This window comes from Molossus molossus, unplaced genomic scaffold, assembly GCF_014108415.1.
Source record: "Molossus molossus isolate mMolMol1 unplaced genomic scaffold, mMolMol1.p scaffold_m16_p_5, whole genome shotgun sequence".
NCBI lineage: Eukaryota > Metazoa > Chordata > Mammalia > Chiroptera > Molossidae > Molossus > Molossus molossus.
In genome coordinates this window covers 112,774,257-112,797,834 of record NW_023425388.1, presented here as the reverse complement: position 1 = coordinate 112,797,834, position 23,578 = coordinate 112,774,257, and the positions used below count along the sequence as shown (strand labels likewise).

The 23,578-nt window shown below is 36.7% G+C and overlaps 1 pseudogene; it reads left to right on the top strand.

The window, feature by feature from the left end:
• The first annotated feature begins 17,922 nt into the window (after positions 1-17,922).
• Positions 17,923-18,050, top strand: LOC118618046 (annotated as a pseudogene).
• The last annotated feature ends 5,528 nt before the right edge of the window (positions 18,051-23,578 follow it).

The window sequence follows — 23,578 nt, the reverse complement described above, 5'->3', positions numbered from 1 at the left end:
TCTAATTCCAAAAGCAGAAAAAGATACTACGAAGAAAGAAAACTACAGGCCAATATACCTGATGAACATAGACGCCAAAATCCTGAACAAAATATTAGCAAATCAGATCCAAAAATACATCAAAAAAATTATTCACCATGACCAAGTGGGATTCATTCCAGGGATGCAAGGCTGGTACAATATTTGTAAATCAATAAACGTGATACACCACATAAACAAAATGAAGAATAAAAACCACATGATCATATCAATAGATGCTGATAAAGCATTCGACAAAATCCAGCATCCATTTCTGATAAAAATGCTCAGCAATGTAGGAATAGAGGGATCATATCTCGACATAATAAAGGCCATATATGAAAGACCTACAGCCAACATCATACTCAATGGACAGAAAATAAAAACATTTCCATTAAGAACAGGAACAAGACAGGGATGTCCAGTTTCGCCACTCTTATTTAACGTTGTACTGGAAGTCTTAGCCACAGCTATCAGACATGAAGAAAAAATAAAAGGGATCCAAATTGGAAAGGAGGAAGTGAAACTGTCATTATTTGCAGATGACATGATATTATACATAGAAAACCCTAAAGACTCCATAAAAAATGTACTAGACATAATAAATGAATTTGGCAAAGTAGCAGAATACAAAATTAACGTCAAGAAATCGACGGCATTCTTGTACACCAATGATGAACTCACAGAAAGAGAAACTGAAAAAACAATCCCATTTACCATCGTGCCAAAAAAATTTAAGATACCTAGGAATTAACTTAACCAAAGAAGTAAAGGACCTATTTGCAGAAAACTACAGAACATTGAAAAAAGAAATAGAGGAAGATATAAAAAAGTGGAAGCACATACCCTATTCATGGATTGGAAGAATTAACATCATTAAAATGTCCATACTGCCCAATGCAATCTGTAGATTCAATGCAATCCCCATCAAAATTCCAACAACATATTTCATAGAACTAGAACAAATTCTTCAAAAGTTCATATGGAACCAAAAAAGACCCCGAGTAGCCACAGAAATCTTGAAGAAAAAGAACAAAGTAGGTGGGATCACAATACCAGATATCAGGTTATACTACAAAGCGACTGTAACCAAAACAGCCTGGTACTGGCACAAGAACAGGCATATAGACCAGTGGAACAGAATAGAGAACCCAGAAATGGACCCAAGGCAATATGCTCAATTAATATTTGACAAAGGTGGCAAGAGCATACAGTGGAGTAAAGACAGCCTCTTTAATAAATGGTGTTGGGAAAATTGGACAGCTACATGCAAAAAAATGAAACTAGACCATCAACTTACACCATACACAAAAATAAACTCAAAATGAATAAAAGACTTAAATGTGACCTGTGAATCCATAAAAATTCTAGAAGAAAATGTAGGCAACAAAATTTCGGACATCATACGGAGCAGAATTTTCACTGATACATCACCTAAGGCAACAGAAACAAAGGAAAAAATGAACACATGGGACTACATCAAACTCAAAAGCTTCTGCACAGCAAAAGAAACAATCATCAAAATGGAAAGGCAACCCACTGTATGGGAGAACATCATTGCCAATGATGTATCAGATAAGGGATTAATTTCCAATATAGAGACAGTGCTCATACAACTCCACAAAAGGAAGACAAAGAACCCAATTAGAAAATGGGCAGAGGAGCTGAATAGACACCTCTCCAAACAGGACATACAAATGGCCAAGAGACATATGAAGAAATGTTCAACATCACTAATCATCAGAGAGATGCAAATTAAAACAACAATGAGGAATCACCTCACACCTGTCAGAATGGCCGCCATCAACAAATCATCAAACAACAAGTGTTGGCGAGGGTGTGGAGAAAAGGGGACTCTAACACACTGCTGGTGGGAATGCAGACTGGTGCAGCCACTATGGAAAACAATATGGTGTTACCTCAAAAAATTAAAAATTGAACTTCCATTTGACCCAGTGATTCCACTTCTAGGAATATACCCTAAGAAGCCTGAAACTCCAATCAGAAAGAATATATGTACCTCATGTTCATAGCAGCACTATTTACAATAGCTAAGATCTGGAAACAGCCCAAGTGTCCATCAGTAGATGAATGGATAAAATAGCTGTGGTACATATACACAATGGAGTACTATGCAGCGGTAAGAAAGAAAGATCTCTTATCCTTTGAGACGACATGGAGGGACCTGGAAAGTATTATCCTAAGTGAAAGAAGCCAAGCAGAAAAAGACAAATACCACATGATCTCACTTATATATGGAATATAATGAACATAACAGTCTGAGGAATACGGTAGACCCAGACACATGGAAGTAGGGCACAGACTGACATCCCTCAGAAGAGGGGGTGGGGGGGTGAGAAGAGATAAACCACAGAACTTATATGCATGTATGCATGACCAATGGACATGGACAACTAAGCGGGGGACGGGGCGGGGGTGAGGTGGGGAGGGGGGTGCCAATGGGGTAAAAAATGTGAAATATCTGTAAGAAAAAAATAAATAAAAAATTAAAATAAAATAAAAAAGATTCTGAAAACCTGAATGGACCAGTAACAACTAGTGAAATTGAAGCAGTAATCAATAAACTTTCTGGAAACAAAAGCCTTTGTCCATTGGCTTCATAGGGGAGTTCTACCAAACATTCAAAGAAGAATTAACACCTGTCATCCTCAAACTATTCCCAAAGAAATTTAGAAGAAAGTCTCCCAAGCACTTTTTATGAGGCCAGCATTGTCTTCTTTCCAAAACCAGATAAAGACACTACAGAAAAAGAGAATTACAGGTCAAAATTCCTGATGAACTTATATAGATGCTAAACTTCTCAATAAAATATTAGCAAATTAGATCCAGCAATACATTAAAAGATTATACACCATGACCAAGTGAAATGTATTATGGAGATGCAAAACTGGTACAATATTCACAAATCTATACATGATACATCACATAATCAAAATAAAAGACAAAAATCACATGATCATATCAATATGTGCATAAAAAGCATTTGCTAAAATCCAAGACCCATTTATGACAAAAATTCTTAGCAAAGTCAGAATAGAAAGAACATAGCTCAACATAATAAAGGTCATATAAGACAAACCCACAGCCAACATCATGCTCAATGGGCAAAAAGAGAAAGTTTTATTTAAAATCAGGAACAAGAAAGGGATATCCACTTTTACCTCTCTTATTCAGCATGGTACTGGAAGTTCTAGCCATAGAAATCAGACAAGAAGAAGATATAAAAAGCATCCTAATTGGAAAGGAAGAACTAAAACGGTCATTATTTATAGGTGACATGATACTGTATATAAATAATCCTAAGACTTCACCAAATACTACTAGAAACAATACATGAATTTACTAAAGTAGCAGGACACAAAATTAATATTTAAAAATCAGTGGCATTTTTATACACCAATAAGAAAGTACCAGAAAGAGAAATTAAGAAAAACAATTTCCATTTACTGTTGCAGCAACAACAAAAAATAAAGTACCTAGGAATAAATTTATCCAAGGATGTGAAAGACCTACACTAGGAAAATTATAGGATACTAAAGACAGAAATTGAGGAAGATAAGTAGAGCATGTACTGTGTTAATGGATAGGAAGAATTAAGAACATTGAATTGTTCATGCTACCCAAAGCAATCTATAGATTCAATGCAATTTCTATTAAAATACCAATGGCATATATTTCACAGATCCAGAACAAATATTCCAAAAATTTATATGGAACCACAGAAGACCCTAAAGAGCCTCAGCATTGTTCAGAAAGAACATAGTTGGAGGTATCATACTAAATTATATCAAACTATACTATAAGGCCATAGGAATCGAAACAGCATGGTACTTGCAATAAGGACAGGCATACAAATCAATGGAACAGAATAGTGAGCCCAGAAATAAATCCACATCTTTATGGTCAATGACTATTTGACAAAGGAGGCCAGAATATACAATGGGGTAAAGACAGTCTATTCAATCAATGGTGCTTGGAAAATTGAACAGATACATGCAATAAAATGAAACTAGACCACCTCCTTACACCATACACAGGAATAAATTCAAAATGAATTAAACACTTCAATGTAAGTCACAAAACCATAAAATTCCTGAAAGTAAACATAGGCAGTAAAATCTCTGATATTTCTTGTAGCGATGTTTTTTTCTGATGTATCTCCTCAGGCAAGGGAAATATAAGAAAAAAAATAAACAATGGGACTACATCAAAGTAAAAATCTTTTGCACAACACAAATAAATTATCAACAACATGAAAAGACAACCTACCGAATAGGAGAATATATTTGACAATAACACATCAGATAAGGGGTTTATTTGTAAAATATATAAAGAACTTATACAACTCAGCACCAAGAAAACAAATAATCCAATTAAAAGTGGGCAAAGGACCTGAACAGACACTTCTCCAAAGAGGACAATGGACACATGAAAAGGCATCACTAATCATCAGAGAGATGCAAATTAAAACCACAATGCGATATCCCCTCACGCCTGTCAGAATGGCTATCGTCAATAAAACAACACACAACCGGTATTGGAGAAGATGTGGGGAAAAGAGAACCTTCGTACACTGTTAGTGGGAATGCAGAATGGTACAGCCACTGTGGAAAACATTATGGAGTTTCCTCAAAAAATTTAAAATGGAACTGCTTTATGACCTAGCAATTCCACTTCTGTGAATATATCCAAAGAAACCCAAAACACTTACTTGAAAGAATATATGCACCTCTATGATCATCGCAATTTTTATTTACAGTAGCCAAGATCTAGAAACAGCACAAGTGCCCGTTAGTAGATGAGTGGACAAAAAAGCTGTGGTATATTCACACCATGTAATACTATGCAGCCACAAAAAAAAAAAAAAAAAGGAAATCTTACCTTTTTTTTTAACCCTCACCTGAGGATATATATTTTTTTCATTTATCTTCAGATAGAGTGGGAGAGAGGGAGGGAGAGAGACAGAGAGAGAAACACTGAAGTGAGAGAAACACATGAGCTGGCTGCCTCCCGCTCAACATGACCAGGGCCAGGGACGACTGGCAACAGAGGTACTGCCCTTAACTGAATTGAACCTATGACTCATTGGGCCAAGGGCCGAGGTTCTAACTGCTGAACCAAACCAGTCGGGGCAGAAATCTTACTTTTTGAGACAGCATGGATGAAGCAGAAGAATATTGTGCTAAGTGAAACAAGTCAGTCAGAGAAAGACAAATAACATGTGATTTCACTTATACATGGAATCTAATGAACAAAATTATCTACCAAACAAAATAGAAACAAAGAATTGATACATAAAACAGACTGACAGCCCTGGCCAGTTTTGCTCAGTGGATAGAACATTAGCCCGCAGACCAATGAGTCATGCTTTCAATTTCGGCCAAGGGCAGGTACCTCGGTTACTGTTTGCCCTGGCCCTGGTTGGGGTCATGCAGGAGGCAAACAATCGATGTGTGTCTCTCACGTTGATGTTTCTCTCTCTCTCTCTTCCTTCTTTTTTCCCTTCCATTCTATTTGAAGATAAAAATGAAAAAATATCCCCTGGTGAGGATTAAAAAACAACAACAGACTGACAGCTGTCAGAAGGGAGGTGGTTGGGGGCTGGGTGAAAAAGCTGAAGGTGTTGCCCGGCTGGTGTGGCTCAGTGGTTGAATGTCAACCCAGGCACCAAGAGGTCACCAGTTCGATTCCCAGGGAGGGTACATGCCCAAGTTGTGGGCCTGATCCCCAGTGAGGGGCATGCAGGAGGGGGCCAATCAATGTTTTCTCTCATCGATGTTTCTCTCTCTCTCTCTCCCTCTCCATTCCTCTCTCTAAAATCAATAAAGAAAAAAATTTTTTTTTAAGTTGAAGGTGTTAAGTAAAAATAAATAAATAAAATAAATAAAGTAATACATAGACACAGACATCAGTATGGTGATTGCCGTAGGGGAAGTGGGGTGGAGGTTGGTGGAAGAAGGCAACAGTTGGTTAAATGGTAGCAGAAAGAGACTTTACTTTGGGTGGTGAGCACACAAGGCAGTAAGCAGATGATGTTATTGAGTTGTACACTTGAAACCTATGTGATTTTATTTAACCAATATGACTCCAATAAATCCACTTAAAAAATCAGTCATGTTTCTAAAATATGCAAAATAAACAAACTGCCTCAATTTTTATGTTTTTATGCCTAGTAAAACACATATGATTTTTATGACTTTTCTATTTACTTGTTCTTCCTATGTCTCTGCTTTTAATTCACAAAGTAAACTACTTAGTAAAAAGGTAAAACCTGTATAGTAAAATGTATGCTCATTAAATAAATATTTGGGAAAAGGTTATTATAATTTCTATAAGAAAAATGAAATATATGTAGTCACATTCCGTACTAGATTTAGTAAAATTTTGGACAAAGGAAAAATTATATACATTATTTAGATTTTTAAAGTATTTCTGTTTTCCCCACTAAAGATTCTTTTAAAATTTTTGCCTTTTAACTGTATGGCCCTGATATTTGATGTAATTTAGAGTTTCACAATTTTTGCACTACTGAGACTCAGCTCTAGGTCTTAGGAACTACTTTTTTTTTTTTTTTTTTGCCAGATGACCTCAAATATCAGAAGGAAAAAAATAGATGGAAAAGTTAGTGCCTGGTGAGTTTATGTAAGACTATGACAGGAAGCAAGTGGATCATCTTGCACATGCTCAGTAACATCCCTGGACCTTCTCCTGATGCTAATAGTGTCTCGGCTCTTTTACAACCGCCACCCACCCCAACAACTGTAAGAAGTGAAAATGTCTCCAAAGGTTGCCAAGTGTCACTGAGGGGTAAAATCACCCCCAAATGAAAATCACTGACATGAATCTTTGTCAAGGATAGAAAAGCAACAAATATTCATTGTGTGCCTACCAGAAAACTGTGATTATGAGCTATCAAATGTGGAAATACAGTGTTTGCTTCTAAGGAAGTTACAATGTACATGGAGGTACAAAATTTATTTGCATGGTTATCTAAAGAATAGAAGATTATAAATGTAAGGTCAAAACTATACATATATAATATCAGATAAATACGTAAGTCATATAGTCTATCTGTCATGTAGACAAACAGCTAGAAAGATTGATAGATGATAGATGGATAGATAGATGATAGATAGATAGATAGATAGATAGATAGATAGATAGATAGATGATAGATAGATGATAGATAGATAGATAGATAGATAGATAGATAGATAGATAGATAGATAGATAGATAGATAGATAGATAGATAGATAGATGATAGATAGATAGATAGATAGATAGATAGATAGATAGATAGATAGATACATAGATACATAGATAGATACATAGATACATAGATAAATAGATAGAGGTAGAGGTAGATATATAGATTATAGATAGATATAGATTAGATATAGATAGATAGATATAGATATAGATATAGATAATATAGAGGGACAATCCCAAAAGTAAGAGGACGTGTAATAGAAGACACAAGGAGGATTCATAGAATAGTACAATTTCAGCTCATTTTCAAGGTCAGGTCTGGAGAGAAAACACTGAATAAAAATCATTTTGCCCATTTTTTGCAGAGGCACTGGTAAAGTAATTCTGGAAAGGATTGTAAATAATATAAATGGAGAAAGGATTCTTCTCTTTCCATTTTTTTAAAAGAATGTATGCTTTAATTATTCTGGAAAATAAAAATATTTTTCTATAATTACTAACATTTATTTTTCAAGTTTTAATCATACAATTTTCACAGTCTAAAGATGCATTTTACAAATTTTAAGCTGTAGAGGTTCGAGCTTAGCAAAAAAACAAGCTAACAGATCAATGTTTTGGATGGTCTTCAAAATAGAACATAGTGCAAAGTCTTCAGTAGTTTTTCATGTCATATAAATAGAATTCATATTATATACAACAATTATTACTTTTAACTTTTCAAAACTTCTTTACCTTTCTGAATACTACTGTCCTTAACCTTATATTAAATAATAACTAGATGTCAATTATTAACATCCCAAACAAAAGTGATTATACTATAATAGATTTTCCATCATTTGGCCATAAAAGCCACCATTTATTGAGCCCTTTAAAGACTTTTTAATAAACTCACTTCCTAGTTCTCTTATTTATAGAGATAACACTCATTTTATCCAATTTGCTTTGGTTTCTTAAGTCTAGGCACTATACTAAAGAACTGTACAATTATTTTTATCCATCCTCTATGTATTCTGGTAAATATCAAGTGTGAAAACATGAAATTTTTGAATCATGTGAACATGACATGTTTCACTTGAAGAAAAGTTACTTTGGAGAAAAAAATAACTTACTAAAACTTAATGATGTTCTTTTATGCTGGTAGATAAATTTCAAAATAAGCAATTAAAAAAAACTGAAATCTAAGAAAATATTATCTAGTAAATTTTGTCAAGTTTTAATAAATTTACACCTTCCATTTTGTCTCTATTCTTCTTGTATTTTTGTTGAACTTCAAAATATGCTACAAATAACATTTTAATTTGCAAATATACTAAAGCAGGTTTTATATTATCTGAAAGTATTAAGTAGCCCTGGCCAGTTTGGTTCAGCAGTTAGGAGCATCAGCCTGTGGACTAAAGGGTGGAAGGTTCGATTCCTGGTCAAGAGCACAGACCTGGGTTGCAGATTCCATCCCCCGCCCTGGCGGGGATCATGCAGGAGGCAACCAATCGATATGCTCTCTCCTATCAATGTTTCTCTCTCTCTCTCTTCCTCCTTCCCTTCCAATCTCTCTAAAAATCAATAGAAAAAATCCAAGGATGAGGATTAACAAAAAAAAGAAGAAGAAGAAGAAGAACAAATAAAATATTAAGTAAATCACTTTACAATTTTTTGAAAAGAAATAAAAGTACTGAGACCCTAGCAACTTAAAATCTTTATCTGTTTTTAAAGCACCAATGTGCAAAAACCTAAACAAAAGCATCTTTGAATATAAGTTTTATGTAGTTGGATTAACATACATCAAATGATACATTATAGCTTATAAATACTGTCAACTTTCTCTTTTTTAAGTGTTTTTATTGATTTTTTTGAGAGAGAGATAGAAACATTGATGTGAGAGAGAAATATCAATCAGCTGCCTCCTGCATGCCCCGCACTGGGCACGTGCCCTGACCAGGAATCAAACCGAGAACTCTCCTCTCAATCCATGGGATGAAGCTTAATCCACTGAGCCACACGGATGGGCTCAACATTCTTATTATCTTCTCAGCGTCTCGATTTTAATATGGCCCGAACAACTGCAAAAGGGGGTCAAGTATGTCTGTCCTTGTTAATTACCAAATAGCAACTAAAATGAGTTGAGAGTAAGCAATACTTTTTATCAATTTATGTAATAAATTCAGGGGGAGGTTCGGGAACATGCTGACCAGCATCATCCCAATCTTTTTAAATTGGATTTATGGTTTTATGTTTACTTTGTATTTGAGAGCATTCCCCCTCAAAGGCAAGGGAATAGTAAAATAACCTCATAAGTTTCAGCTCATACATGTAACTTCAAATACCAGTTACACAGACAACTTGATAAAGACCTTGTTCCAAGAGGAAAACTAGTATTTTGTAATATGCTGTATTAATGAGGGAGTGGGTTGTATATTACCATACATTTTTCAATAAGTAAAGAATTTATCATCATTACCAATGAAATTTTAAACTTTGGAGTGACTGTGTTTATAATTGTATAACTACTAAGTACGTAGCATATATTAAGAAAATTTTAAGAATAAGCTTGCTGTTGCCTAATTTGTTTTTAATCAACAAAACAAACATCACTCCAAAATTAAGTAAGTTTGGGGTATTTAATACTAAACTCAATGATTTGCTGTCATTATTTTCCAGTGATAACTAGAAGTACCAATGATTTTGCAAGTGATGTCTAAAATGTTTAATGTAAAGTGCTGTCTTACTGTTGCATCTTTATTCAACATCATCTTCCAGATGGGAACTATTTTTCATGGTTCATAAATCCAAATCCAGCTGCTACATTTGGACCTACATAAGGAATCCACATTTTATTGCCTTCTTGGTGCTTATAAAACAATTGCTGTTGTTTCCTTAGCTGTGGTGCAAGTCACTCCGCTCAGTGCAAGTGAGATATCCAAAAAGAACTTTTAATGTCTTTATAGTTGATTACTTAGCAGTGCTATGGGTAATAGGATCCTGGTTTTACAACATTTTCTAGATCTCTAAGCTAGCTTAAGCGAAAACAACCTCCAAACGGTAACCGTAGATTGAGCGAATTACCAAAAGTGTTCATACAGTTTCCTATAAAGCCCATGGTGGTTATTAAATACTTCTGACATCTTAGCTTTATTAAGAGACAGGAAGTGCACAGTTTCCTTTCTCTCCTCATTCAGCTAATCTGGCTCTTTGATGGCCATGCATTTGAAATAACCACGGTGTTTCCACTGCCGCATAGTCTTCTCACAGCTAAATGAGATTAACCCTGTCCAGCCTCAAAGAAAGGAAAGAAGGAAGGGAAGGGAAGGGAAGGGAAGGGAAGGGAAGGGGAGGGGAGGGGAGGGGAGGGGAGGGGAGGGGAGGGGAGGGGAGGGAAGGGAAGGGAAGGGAAGGGAAGAGAAGGGAAGGGAAGGGAAGGGGAGGGGAGGGAAGGGGAGGGGAGGGGAGGGCAGGGGCAGGGGAGGGCAGGGGCAGGGGAGGGCAGGAGCAGGGGAGCGCAGGGGCAGGGGAGGGGAGGGGCGGGGAGGGGAGGGGCGGGGAGGGGCGGGGAGGGAAGGGAAGGGAAGGGAAGACAAATAAAAAGGATGCATTTTGTTAGAATACAAATACATTTGGAACATTATTTATCTGAGTGAGTAGCAGGGTGTTAAAATACAGTCAATTTGTGCTCAGGACATTTTTGGTAGGGCCACCAATAAAAAGGAAACATCCATTTCAGAACGTAGGTATTACGTAACTTGCAAAATTAACCATGGCTCTACTTTCTTGCTATCTACAGATGTCAAATGTTTGGTATCTGTTCAATCATATTCATTAAATACTTTTTAGATTCTCAATTAGTGTATGCTACTCTTTTTAGCCAAAAGACCTAAAATCCCAGAAGGGGAAAAAACAGATGAAAAAGTCAGCACCTAGTGAGTTAATGTCGAGTACGAGAGGGAGGCAAGGTTTCTGTGACTTGGGAAGCACAGACTATGGCAACCTACTGGATAATCCCTGTCCCACTGAGTGGTGCCCCAGAGGTCTGATACAGCACCACAGCCTCTCACGCATATTGAGACAAAGCTTATTTCAAGCCGAATTCAGCTCCTCACGCCACCAGACTGCTCCCTGACAAACCCCGGTTGCACTGCCTCTGCATTTGTGTCCCCTGCTGTTTATATTTACTTGTTCCCAAAGCCACAATAGTGACAAAAACAAATACTTGTTATGCAATGCTTTGTATGGACGCAGGTAAAGTGCTCTGCTCTCTTTTTCACTTGTACGTAGCTTGCGCAAATAGGTTTTTAATACATTTTGAGATTAATTTGGTCATTAGAAACCAGCTTGGAAACACACATTAAACAATAGGTCATATAGTCACCATTTCCATTCCAGAAGGATTCTATTTTGACTCTTGAGCAAAGCTGAGCAACTGTGTATTCAAAAAGGAATGCATTTGGCTGGTGCACTTCCTTAGCCTTGTCAGGGCCCAAGCGACATTCTGTTTGGATTTTTACTGCAATCTTTTGACCTTTGCCAAGGGATTGTGCTGACTTAGCTGATTTAAATGTTTGCAACAAGCTTCTAAATTGCGCTAAATAGAGTATAGGTGATTTCAGGAAGGTATTTTTATTTTTAAGTCAATTCTATTCATTCCTCATAAAAATAGGATTATGCCCGTGTGGCTGCGTGAATACACAGCCTGTAGAAGTGGTTGTCGTTTCTCGAGAACAAGAATGTCACCCAATCCTCTCATGTAATCTGACAGAGGCAACAGAGTACCTTTTTATGTAAGGAAAACAAATAAAGAAGATTAACTTTAATCATATGTTAAATTCAAATCTGAAAAAGTGGACTTTCAGCTTTTTATGATTTAAGGCTAATATAAGCACTAAGAATAACTGAACTGTCAATGTGTTTCATTTTTTTTAAACTCTGTCCTCAAAAAAAATCTTTAGGAAGCAAAACCAGTAATAATATTCCTGCTATTGAGATATAGATTCTTTTAGGGCTCATCTTTCTATCTATGCGGTAAGTAGGTAGATTATTTAAAACTGGAAAATACATAATCGGATATTAATTAAACAGAAGATACTATGCAAAATGTTAAATTATTCCCTGTGCACATCATGGATATAAGCTTGGAGAATCTGATTATCAGGACACACATGCCTTTCTGTCCTTTTTAGTTGTTTCTCTTTTTTTTATTTTATTTTAGGGCATTACTCAAGTCCTGTTAAGTTGATGTAAATTTTTAAAATTATCATGTTCCTTTCCAGAAGTAAATCTTCAGTCCTAGAGACACACACACAAAACAAACACACACACACACACACACACACTAACAATAATTAAAATAATAATCTTGTAATTCACATGATTTCAGCCTTGATTGTGCTAGAAATTCAGTCTCTTTACCAACGTCTCATGAACAGCTTCACAATCTTATATCAGATACACGAAAACTAATCTGAAGGATAAAAACCATTGAGAGAGAGAAAAACAGGTGTGACTTTATAGTCTCAAAGAACTTAAAAGTATAAATAGGCAAGGATTATATGGCATTCCATTTCATTTGGTTTCTAGCTTTAACTGACATATTTGGCAACTCATTTTATTTAAGTAACTTTGTTAATTCCAGAAAGATTATACCAACCAGGAGATATTAACGGCCAGAGTTTTAGTAATTTCCTTCTTAAACATTTTCAGATGAAAAGTGAATGTTTTGGTAATATTCTTCTAAATGGAAATAACAATCGGTCGAGACAGAAGGATGAAAAATAAATCAGCTAAAAGGAGTTAGAAAGTGATCTCATACTTCTAGAGGGAGACAGAAAATGACAGAAAAGCTGTTGAAGAATTGTTATTCCTTTAGAACTTATTTGCAGTTTTATTGTATTACTCACATGAACATATATAGTGCAATGCCCTTCCATTTTCTATATGCATGTTTTCATTCAAATGAGGGGAAGCAGTAGACCAATGGGAGACTTGGAAACACTTTTGTTTATCACAAGCAGGGAAGGAGGATCCATCGGTGGTAGGAGCCACGGATGCTGCTAAACAACCCACAATGCACAGGACAATCTTAGCCAACAAAGAATGATCTGGCCCAAAAACTCAATAGTGTCAACGTCCAAAGACTAAAACAATACAAACAAAAATAAAAACAAAACAAACAAAAAAAAGGGTCCTCCATTGAAATCTTCTTTCTGTCTTGTTCACCTCCTTCCTGGAGGAAGATTGACAGAACCCACAACCATCGTCATTATCACCATCATGATTTCACTGATGCTTCCAATTTTCCCTCTAAAATAATATCTCCAAGTTCCAAGGCTGTTCTTGTGGGCATCCACTCTCGTGTGAAGAGCTGTCTCTTCCTCTTGGTACTTTAAATCACAGATGCTCGTTTGGCCTACTTCTTCATTCTCAGAATCAGACATTTACAAAAGCAATACCAGCATTTTTCTGGAGCTAGCCTGTGGGGATAATTTGCACTTTTAAAATAAGAGAAGGAAGAAAAGGAAAATCCAGGAGCTACCTTCTCTTATCCCTAGAAATTGCCTAAGAGGCTAGGTTTACAAAGATGTCCCCAAAAGAACTGAACAATTAAGATGGGGATATGGTAGAAAATTCTAAAATCATCCGCCATCCTGGAGTTTGGATAAAATTTGTTTCCCTTTCTTTAAAAATGAAGACAAGAAACTCAGTAATTTCTAGTCCAGCACTTCTCAAAACATATTTCTAACAATAGCTCCTCAAGAAAAGGATTCAATGGAGCTACAGCAAGCTTTCTACTGTCCTCCTTACAAATTTTCAGCACACATTCTATAGTAAAGATTGGAGAAATCTTGCAGTAAAGGTCTTATTTTAGAGTTTTGATTAATTGTTTCTGAAACTTGACCAGAGGAATTACTTGTAGTTAACTTTGCTATGCTGGTAACATTTAGGAAGAACTAGCCCAGTTCTACTAATGTGGAATGAAACCATGCCTTTTGTCCCATCTGAAAGAGCATATGAGCTTAAATATTTTACATATATCATAATACACCATGTTTTTTTTTTATTTAAGAATAATAAAGAATATCTCTGAATGTTCCAAAGCCATCCAGCTAATGTGGAATGCATTAATTACTGAAGATGTTAAAGAAATTAAATTCTATCAGGTAATACAAAAACACCCTCTAATTAAAAACATTTGTTTCAGGCAAAGCCAAGTAGACTTTCCAAAGCCAACTACTTTGTGCTCACATGAGCCTGTCCAAGGTATATAGAAACTTAAATGATCAAAATTCCTTCTTTCAATTAATATTGCTGTAATTGAAATGTCTTTACATTACATATAAAACTTAAATATTGTATATTCACACACATTGTGTAGTTACTCTTTTCGTTGCATTTTTAAAAATTAATTTCATTTCTCTGTCATTCTTGCAATCTATATCAAGTATATACATTTGGTCTGCTTCTGAGTAAAAGCAAAAGTTAGTGGACTAATTACAACAAAAACCATGAAAATGTCTCACGAACAGTCCCAGCTCTTTTATACTGTATGTCTAGCTCCCTCACAGTAACCCTGAGCAATAAGCACAATTATTATTCCCATGTGACAGCCAAGACTCAAACTGATGGCACAGTTAACAGTTGAAATAGATTTAAATGGAATATGCCTTTTACACTTAGCAAACATAAGCATCATCTTCTTTGTTTCTCACACCACAAAAATGTAGAAAGCAAGGCTGTAAGGTAGATATTTCTCCTCTTGGCTTTGCACGGGAAGGAATGAAAGAAGATACATAACCTGCCCCAAATCGCACGACCAGAAAGTGAATCCTAGACAAACAGGATCCAGGGCTGCTCAGACTGTATCCCCCCGGCCCCTGGGAAAGGCTTCGGGCTGAGCCCCGCCCCTCTGGAGGCCGGAAGCACTCATGACCTCTGAACTCCTGGTCCTCTGCGGTTGTGCTCGGCTCAAACAAGAGAAGAGACAGTTGAGAACAACAACTATTTGGATGCCTCGAAATACTCCACAGGTAAAAATGACCTGTACAAATAATGTATCTATGAAGTAGTAAAAAGTCTTCCGGCATTTCTGGTGGGAGTTTCTGACACAAATTAAATCTGTTTAACCTTCTTCCAGTGTTCGTTGGTACTTAGTAAGACGGCATTTCTGTGTGGCAATAATTAATAATGATAATGATAATAAAGAAAAAAGGTGAAGAAATAGATATCACAAAAAAGGTAAAATTCTCCATCGAAACTCATCTAGAATTTCATATTAAAACAATGTAATCCTATTGCCTCTTTATTTGCTGAAAGATGTATTTTAATAATTAGCTTCGTAGACCTAGCAGAGACTTCACCAAAGAACATTTTTGTGCAATAAAAAGAAATAAACAGGATTTTCGCTTGTTTGTTTTGACATTTTATGTCAGTTTCGTGAAATGCTGAAGTAACTCTAACAGGCTCTCTTTCTCTTGCTTTAATCTAATTTCTCACAGAAATGGTATACAAGAAAAACATAACATATATTGGTTTTCTTCTTCAGCTGTCTCCTCCTGTAAGTAATACTTTGGTGCCCTTAAATTTTATATCTAATTATAAAACCGAGGAAATGAGAGTTGTGTACATAACACTGAGCAAAGTAAATGGACTCAAAACACAAAATTTTCTTTACTCCAGAGACAAACTGGTTATGAGTATTTAAATTACAGCACCCACTTGTATTTTGAATTCTACTTATTGTTGTACTTAGCTCTCTACATATGTGCTCATCACAACTGTAGCATAAGTTATTTTTCTAATTGATAAAGTGAGCAAAGCCACCACAATCACTCAGCAATGGCCCAGTTATCTTAGGATAATAGCAATGATGACAATACTAACAGATAACAATTAGTTAGTGTTTATTTTGGGCTAGCACTGTTAGTTTACTCCTCACCACCATTCCCCTGGATGGGTATTATTATTATTATATTACCATTATTACAATTAATGAGGAAACTGAGGCTCTGGTCACGGGCTAGAACTAGGAAGGGCAGCGAGCATCTCCACCTCGGACCTGGAGTGCCCAACCACTGTGTCATACTGCACCCAGGGAGCACCAAGGACAGCAGTGACCTTGATGTTTTCCTTGTTTGTGATTTCCTCTGTGCTGCCAGAGAGGGTTGGTTTCCAGGGAAGTTCTAGAACTTACCAGACTTTCTGGAAGAACTTCAGGGCAGGCATCTCTTGCGACCATGTCACAGCAAACCTAGCTCCTGAGAATCCTTCCCGTCCAAAGTCATCCTGGAGCATCTCAGGAGCTGCCGTAGGGAAGGAGGAAACCATCAGCCACCTGCACATCTGCAACACTGAACAGCCATTTCAAGAGCCAGAGCTCTGCCCAGTGCATTTTAGGCCCTCTCTTGGGAACAGAAGGTCACCCTGCTGGTTTATCAAGTTGGAAACAAGCTTAGGCAAGTGACAGATGTACCATCATTGCACAAGATGTTTCCTGCCTCACGTCATTCTGTTCTCAGATAACTTAAAAGGAAAGTAAAAGAAAAGAAAAAAAAATTCAGGGACTCAGGCTTGCGAGTAATCTATACTGATTATATTCATGCTGAACAACAAACGTTTAATAATAATTCAAAATATCCTACAGCCATAAACTGGAAATTTTCTGCAATGACCATAATCTTTTCAGTGAGCATAAGAGCAAAAGGAAAGCTAAAGAAAAATGAGAAGTGGGAAGGACGGACAGAAAGAAGGAAGAGACAGAGGGACTGAAGTAGGAAGAAGAAGAAAGGGAGGAAAGAAAAAGTCTATTGAAAAATGTATAAAATTCAACTCCCATAATCTCACAATAGAATCAACTTGTACTTCGGCCGTTCTCACACGAGCTGAAAATATTGTCTAGTCCTAACGTACCCCTGGGGTGCAGAGTGTGTGAATGAGACCGCCGTGTCAGATACTACACGTCGCTTGTTTTTTTGAGATGACATTTTAGCAATTTATGTGAATCTGTTTTAGCACATTTAGAGAAGCTGTGTAAATCTAATTTAGATATGTGAACTAAATTTTTACTTTCATAGGATCCCACTATTAGAAAAGCATGTTTTTTTAAAAACCTGTGTGAGCATGTAGATGTGTTTTCTACATTTTTCTGTCCTTTCACACGTAACCCCCTCCACATGTTCTGTGTGGCCTACATTCAACATACAAGAAGGTGCACAGCTCACTTATATGTGACTACGTGTTTATTTGTTAAATTTATATCTGTAAACAAAGTAGGAGTGGTTATTATTTAATAAAATTTAATTTTCATATTTCTATAAAGTAAAAAAAGGTCCCGTTGAACACCCTATGACATAATAGGTATAAAAATATTTAACTAATTTTTAATTAATTATTATAGTATGAATTCTTTTCTTTTTAATTTTCAAAATCAATTTTCATGTGTTTTTTATTGCATTTATTGGGGTGACATTGGTTAATAAAATTATATAGGTTTCAGGTGTACGATTCTATAACACATCATCTGTGTATTGTTTTGTGTGTTCACCACCCCAAGTCAAGTCTCCTTCCAACACCGTTTATCCCCCTTCACCCTCTTCTACCCGCCCACCCCCAGCCCCTCTGGCCATCACTATACTGTTTGCATCTATAGGTTTGGTTTGTTTTGCTTAATCTCCTCACCTTTTTCACCCAGCACTACTTCTCAGCCTTTGGCTAAGATCAAGTGTAGTATCTGTTCCTATCAGTTTAAATCCATCCTTTTTTATATGATGTTTAAACTGACAGAAACATTTGGCCACTGACCTGGTTGGACATACTCTCCAGTACTTAAAATTACTGCCTCCTCTCTGCCCTTTCCATGAACTAAGAGAGATGCCTATGATGCCAACCAATTATGAACACATAATTTTACACTGTAAATCTTCATTAATAAAAATTAAATATTATTGTAAAGCCTAATGATTTGTTGTTTTTAAAAATGTCTAACAGCCCTGGCCGGTTTGGTTCAGTGGTTGGAGCGTTGGCCTGCGGACCAGAGAGTCCCGGGTTCGGTTACCACTAGGGGCATGTACCAAAAAAATAAAATAAAATAAAAATGTCTAATAAAACTCCTTAAATAGTCCAGAACAATGTGAGGCAACGAGAAAGTGAGGTGCAGAACAGGCAGAAGCAAGTTCAAAGTGCCCCCCCGGCCAGAATCCAGGGTGTGGGGGTTTTTGGTTCTTTTTTCTTTATTAATTCTAGACAAAGAGGAAGAGAGAGAGAGAAACATCAATGAGAGAGAATATTGATTGGCCGTCTCTTGCAAGCTCCCCACTGGGGTTCAGGCCCACAACATGGGCATGTGCCCTGACTGGGAATCGAACCACAACCTTTTGTTACAGGCAGGGGTCAACACTCAACCCCTGAACTACATCAGCCAGGCAGGCAGGAGGTGTGGACTTCTATTCTTAGTAGAGAAGGAGAATCCTAGCTGGGTGGCTCAGTTGGTAGGAGCATCGTCCCACACACCAAAATGTTGTGGGTTCGATTCACTGTCAGGGCACATAACTCGGTTGCAGGTTTGATCCCTGATTGGGGAGCATATGGAGGCAACCAACCAATGTTCCTCTCTCACATGGATAGTTCTCGCTTTCTCTCTCTCCCTCCCTCTCTCTCTGAAAAACAAAATTAATAAAACATAGCCTCTGTTGAGAATAAAAAATAAATAAATAAGTACAGAAGGAAGCCAAAGAATGTTTTTAATGTTATGTTTACTGAGATAAAACTGTTCTCATACACATACAATTTGCATAGAAGCTTCCCAACAGACTCTACAATACACATGTACAATTCTCAGAGGTAAAGGGAGGCACTTTAGAAAAATGTATTTATTCTCTTATACTTTCTAAGAGACACTCGGTGCATTCTATGGAACTGGGAGAAAGACAGAGAGAGAGAGAAAGACCCAATTCTGTGGAATGCACTGTCTCCTTAGAAAATATATATTATCTGTCTCCTTAGAAAATATATATTATCTCATATTTTAATTACATTTATATAAATATATATATTTGATGTACCCTGTATAACCGTCACATATATGAACTTAATAAAATTCATTCTTTTCATGTTTGATGATTATAGAAAATTTATTGTTATTTAACTACCATAATCAAGAAATAGACTATTTTGTCACCCCAAAAAGTTTGCTTGTGTCCCCCGCCCCCTAGTACCCACCCAGCTGATCTTTGTCCCTGTCGTTTCCCCAGATGTCATGTTTTGTATGTTGTTTCTTCACTTAACAAAGTTTTTCAGACACATCTATGTTGTTGAATGCATCACTTGCTCATTATTGCTGAAAGAATTTCACTGTATGCAGGTACTACTTGTTCTCTGGTTGATAAACGTTTGGGGTTTTTGTAGTTTGGCAATTTTGAATAAAGCTACAGAGACTTCCAAAGAACTGACATGATCTGACTCACACTCCTAAAAAATTATATCTGGCTTCTATATAAAGAGTGGATTTTAGGGTATCTAAAGTGGGAGTCCAGACGGCAGGGAGGCCAGCACAACAATCCAGATGAAAAAAGACAGTGGCTGGGTCTAGGGGAGATGCACAGAAACCAATAAAATCACAATACTTATTTTGAAAGCAGAATACAGAGCATTTGCGTAACAGAAAAGTGGAAAAATCAAAGACACCTCCATGGTTTGTGTCTGAAGCAACTAGATTACTGCTTGCTTCTTCATTTCCAATTACCTCCCTCCATATCACGTTAGCATAAGCACCCCGTGGGTATGTTAGCAAAATTAAATTTGGGACATCAAAAATTTGAAAATATAGAATTTTCTATGAAATTGACAATCTATCATCCAGCCCCATAAAAACAAATCTTCCGTGACAGACAAGCACCTTCTAGAGCCTTATAATGAGGCTCTACACCTCTGTCTGTCAACAAAACAGCTTAAATTCTTCTCACAGTCACACTTGAAACACTAAAATTAGATCAGATAATTTGGGAAATTTTAAATCCTGTCACACTCATATTTTGGTCTAAATAGTAATTTAAGAAAAATATTAGGACTGTGAGAGTCTCACATACACTGGGATGCCTGAGGCAGCACGTAATTCTGTGAGAGATCCCCCCTTGGGTGGTTGCAGTTCCATAAATAAACTGAGGGGGACCCTAGAAAAAATATGAGAGGAGCCCATCATCATTAAGGCCCCCCTTTAACACTGAGAACTGCACACTGTACTGCACAGTCTGTAAGGAGCGTCTGCCCAAAATATTCCACTTCTGAATCCTGGACATTGTGGACTGGATGCTTCTGCTCTGTGCTGGCTCATTTGAGAAGTTGAGGCCATTACGTAGAGAATCATATTATTTTTTCTCAAATCTGAAATGCATAACCACGTAAAAAATGAGACAATTGACGCAGGTCACCTCTATGCATACTCAGGGCCTCTCCTCTCTCTGAGCTGCACAGAATAGATCTATGTGCTCAAAAAAAAAGCGTTTGGGGTGAGTTCTGCTTTCTCTAGAGGCACATAAGTATAAAATAAATGACCAGCGATGTGGACTGGCCCTTCCCCTCCATCATCCCAGACAAACATGTCTTTTTACTTAATTTCAAACCTGGGCTCTTTTTATATTTCTGAAAAGCCTCAGTTCTAAAGACTCATATCTCTCCTAATTTTCAGGTTGTGGAGTTTTTCATCTGTACCTCTTTTCTGCCTTTTTATATATCAACCGACACATAAGTTGAAAAGCATGTGGTGTTTGTTGAACCTTCTTAGTGTCACGGTGCGGCAGCCTCCTTTTGAGTTCAGTGTATTTTGTGAAGGATGCATCAGAACACATTTATCAGTCAACTCTGTGACTCACTGAGTGAACATATTGATAAATGTGTAAATATTAGTGATCATTAGCACCACATTTAGAAAATATCTTATTTAGCTGCTTATTTTGTTGATTACGGGCCAACAGTAGACTTTAAAAAGATAAAGGATTGCTAGATTTTTGCGCAGATATGTGATTTTTTTTAAAGCTTTGCATTTCCATACCATATTGCCTAAGTCAGAACCATAAAGAAAATAGACTGATTCTTGAATTTAAAAAAATCTTCACTGAGATTTTGGAATCAAAATAATATCGACAGTCTTTTTTTCTTTCTTGTTCCTACTGATTTTCAAAGCTAATGGAAGTAAAACTTTTAGGTGCTGTCATGCTATCTGAGTCACTATAGTAATAGAATTGCTTTGCTAATTTTTCATTTTTATAGCACGCATTTGGGAGGTGCCTATGTTGTGCCACACACCGTATTAAGCATTGGGGACATGAAGATCAACAAAACATGGTCCTATCCTCCAAAATTCATTTTGCTGGAGAGATTGCACCATAAGGATTATAAATTGGCTCAAAACTAATAGTATCAAATAACTATGGAAATATCTGTGCATATGATAAGCATACATACACACATACTCACACACATATATACCATTCCCAACTTTACCAAAATCATATCCCTACCCCTTCACACCTTTCCATCACCAAACACTTGAAAGACCATCTCATGGCCATGTAACTATACGCATTATGTATTTAAAGCAGCCATCGTATACATTTTTTACTTGGAATGTTATACTATTTTATTATGCATCATGGGTTTCATAACTATAACTTGGCAGATGCATTACTATAATCTATTTTGATCTACGACAAACTTGTTGACTTCAGGCAGTTTTCCATTCTCTCCGTTTTAGTTATTAATCTGCACAGTGGGTCGATAATACCTGCCTGATAGAGTAGTTGTTGTAAGAGTCAGGATTTGGTAGGACAATGCATGTAGTGGCCAAGAGCAGACATTGGAAAGAGTTACAGTGTTTCCATCAGCAGCGGTAATGTGGTAACGTCGTCATTGCCAACCAGCTCGGCTGCGAAGTGTGTTGCCAACACTCGGCACAAGTCAGCTAGCTGTGCCGCTGAACTTACAGGGTCACCTCTGCCACTTCAACATAACACTGGACTCTCAGAGCATCAATATATAAGTGAAATTTTCCTATGTAATCAGTTCTGAACATTCTAATTAAAATATAATCCAACCCCTTTATCTCACATTCATATTAAAATACATTTCATTTGTTTCTAGGTGTGGTGTAAGGCTCTGTACATACAAAGATGTGTTACAGGAGGAGCCCTGTCAGGGAGCAAAATCTCAAAAGGAAAATACACTGGACAACCAGCAATGGCAATACCTGGTCGTACAAGTTATGACAGGGCAAGGAATGCCAACCTTAGAAGGAAAAGTGTTTAGCAAGGCTCTGTGGGGCTTTGTACCCAAACCTTTGCAATAAATCATTTTATAATATTGATCTATTATTGTACTTGAAGAAAATAACACCAACACACACACAAATATATATATATATAATCTTGCTACACAAAGCACAGACTTTTCTAAAGGCAGATGCTTTCCATCTCAAGTTAAGTGGGGCATTTTTCTCCTATGCTAGACATTGTCTAAGGAGCTGGAAATGCAAAGGCATATCAAGAACTAAATGTACATATTAATGCAGTTAGCATATGTGCTTATTGATACATATATCAATGTGATAACTTTCTCAGAGACTTCCTGACCAAGCTAATTGCATCTTTTCACTATTCTCTAATTAGTCCACATTATGTTCTTCCCAGACAACACTAATTGAAATTAATTCTTGATTTGTTTACCCCTCTCTCTCTCTCTCTCTCTCTCTCTCTCTCTGTCTCTCAAACTAGAGTGTAAACTTCGGGAAGGCAGGAACTTACATGGTTCCCTGCTGTGTCCGCCTGACACCTAATTGGTGCTCATGAAACAGCAGTGAGTGAACAAGTCATGAATGCACAGAGACACATACATATATGAGCCCCATAACCCCACAAGCACTAACCCCATTCTTACCAGCCATTACAGTCTTGAATTTATTGGATTTTCAGAAAACCTGAATCTGGTTGCCAAGTATAAATGACTCAAAAATGCAAAACCAAATGAGTCCCATGAAGTCAAATGACAAAAAAAAAGTGAATTTTGTCTGCTGCTGATCATGCCTCTCACACGTAGTTTTTCTCTCTGTAAAAATATCTGTCATCAAAGCCCCAGCAAATATGTCAATGGCTTCTGAAATCTGAATATGGATATGAGAATATTACTTAAATGCTACCTTACAACTAAATATCTGAATTTATGTTTTGCTTACTGGGGAAATAATTTATCTGAGCTGGAATTATAATAACATATTTACCCATATCTTAATTATACTGCAATAATATTAAAGGCTATAACGTGAGTAGAATTTTTATCACGTCTCTGGTTTAACTTTTTTAT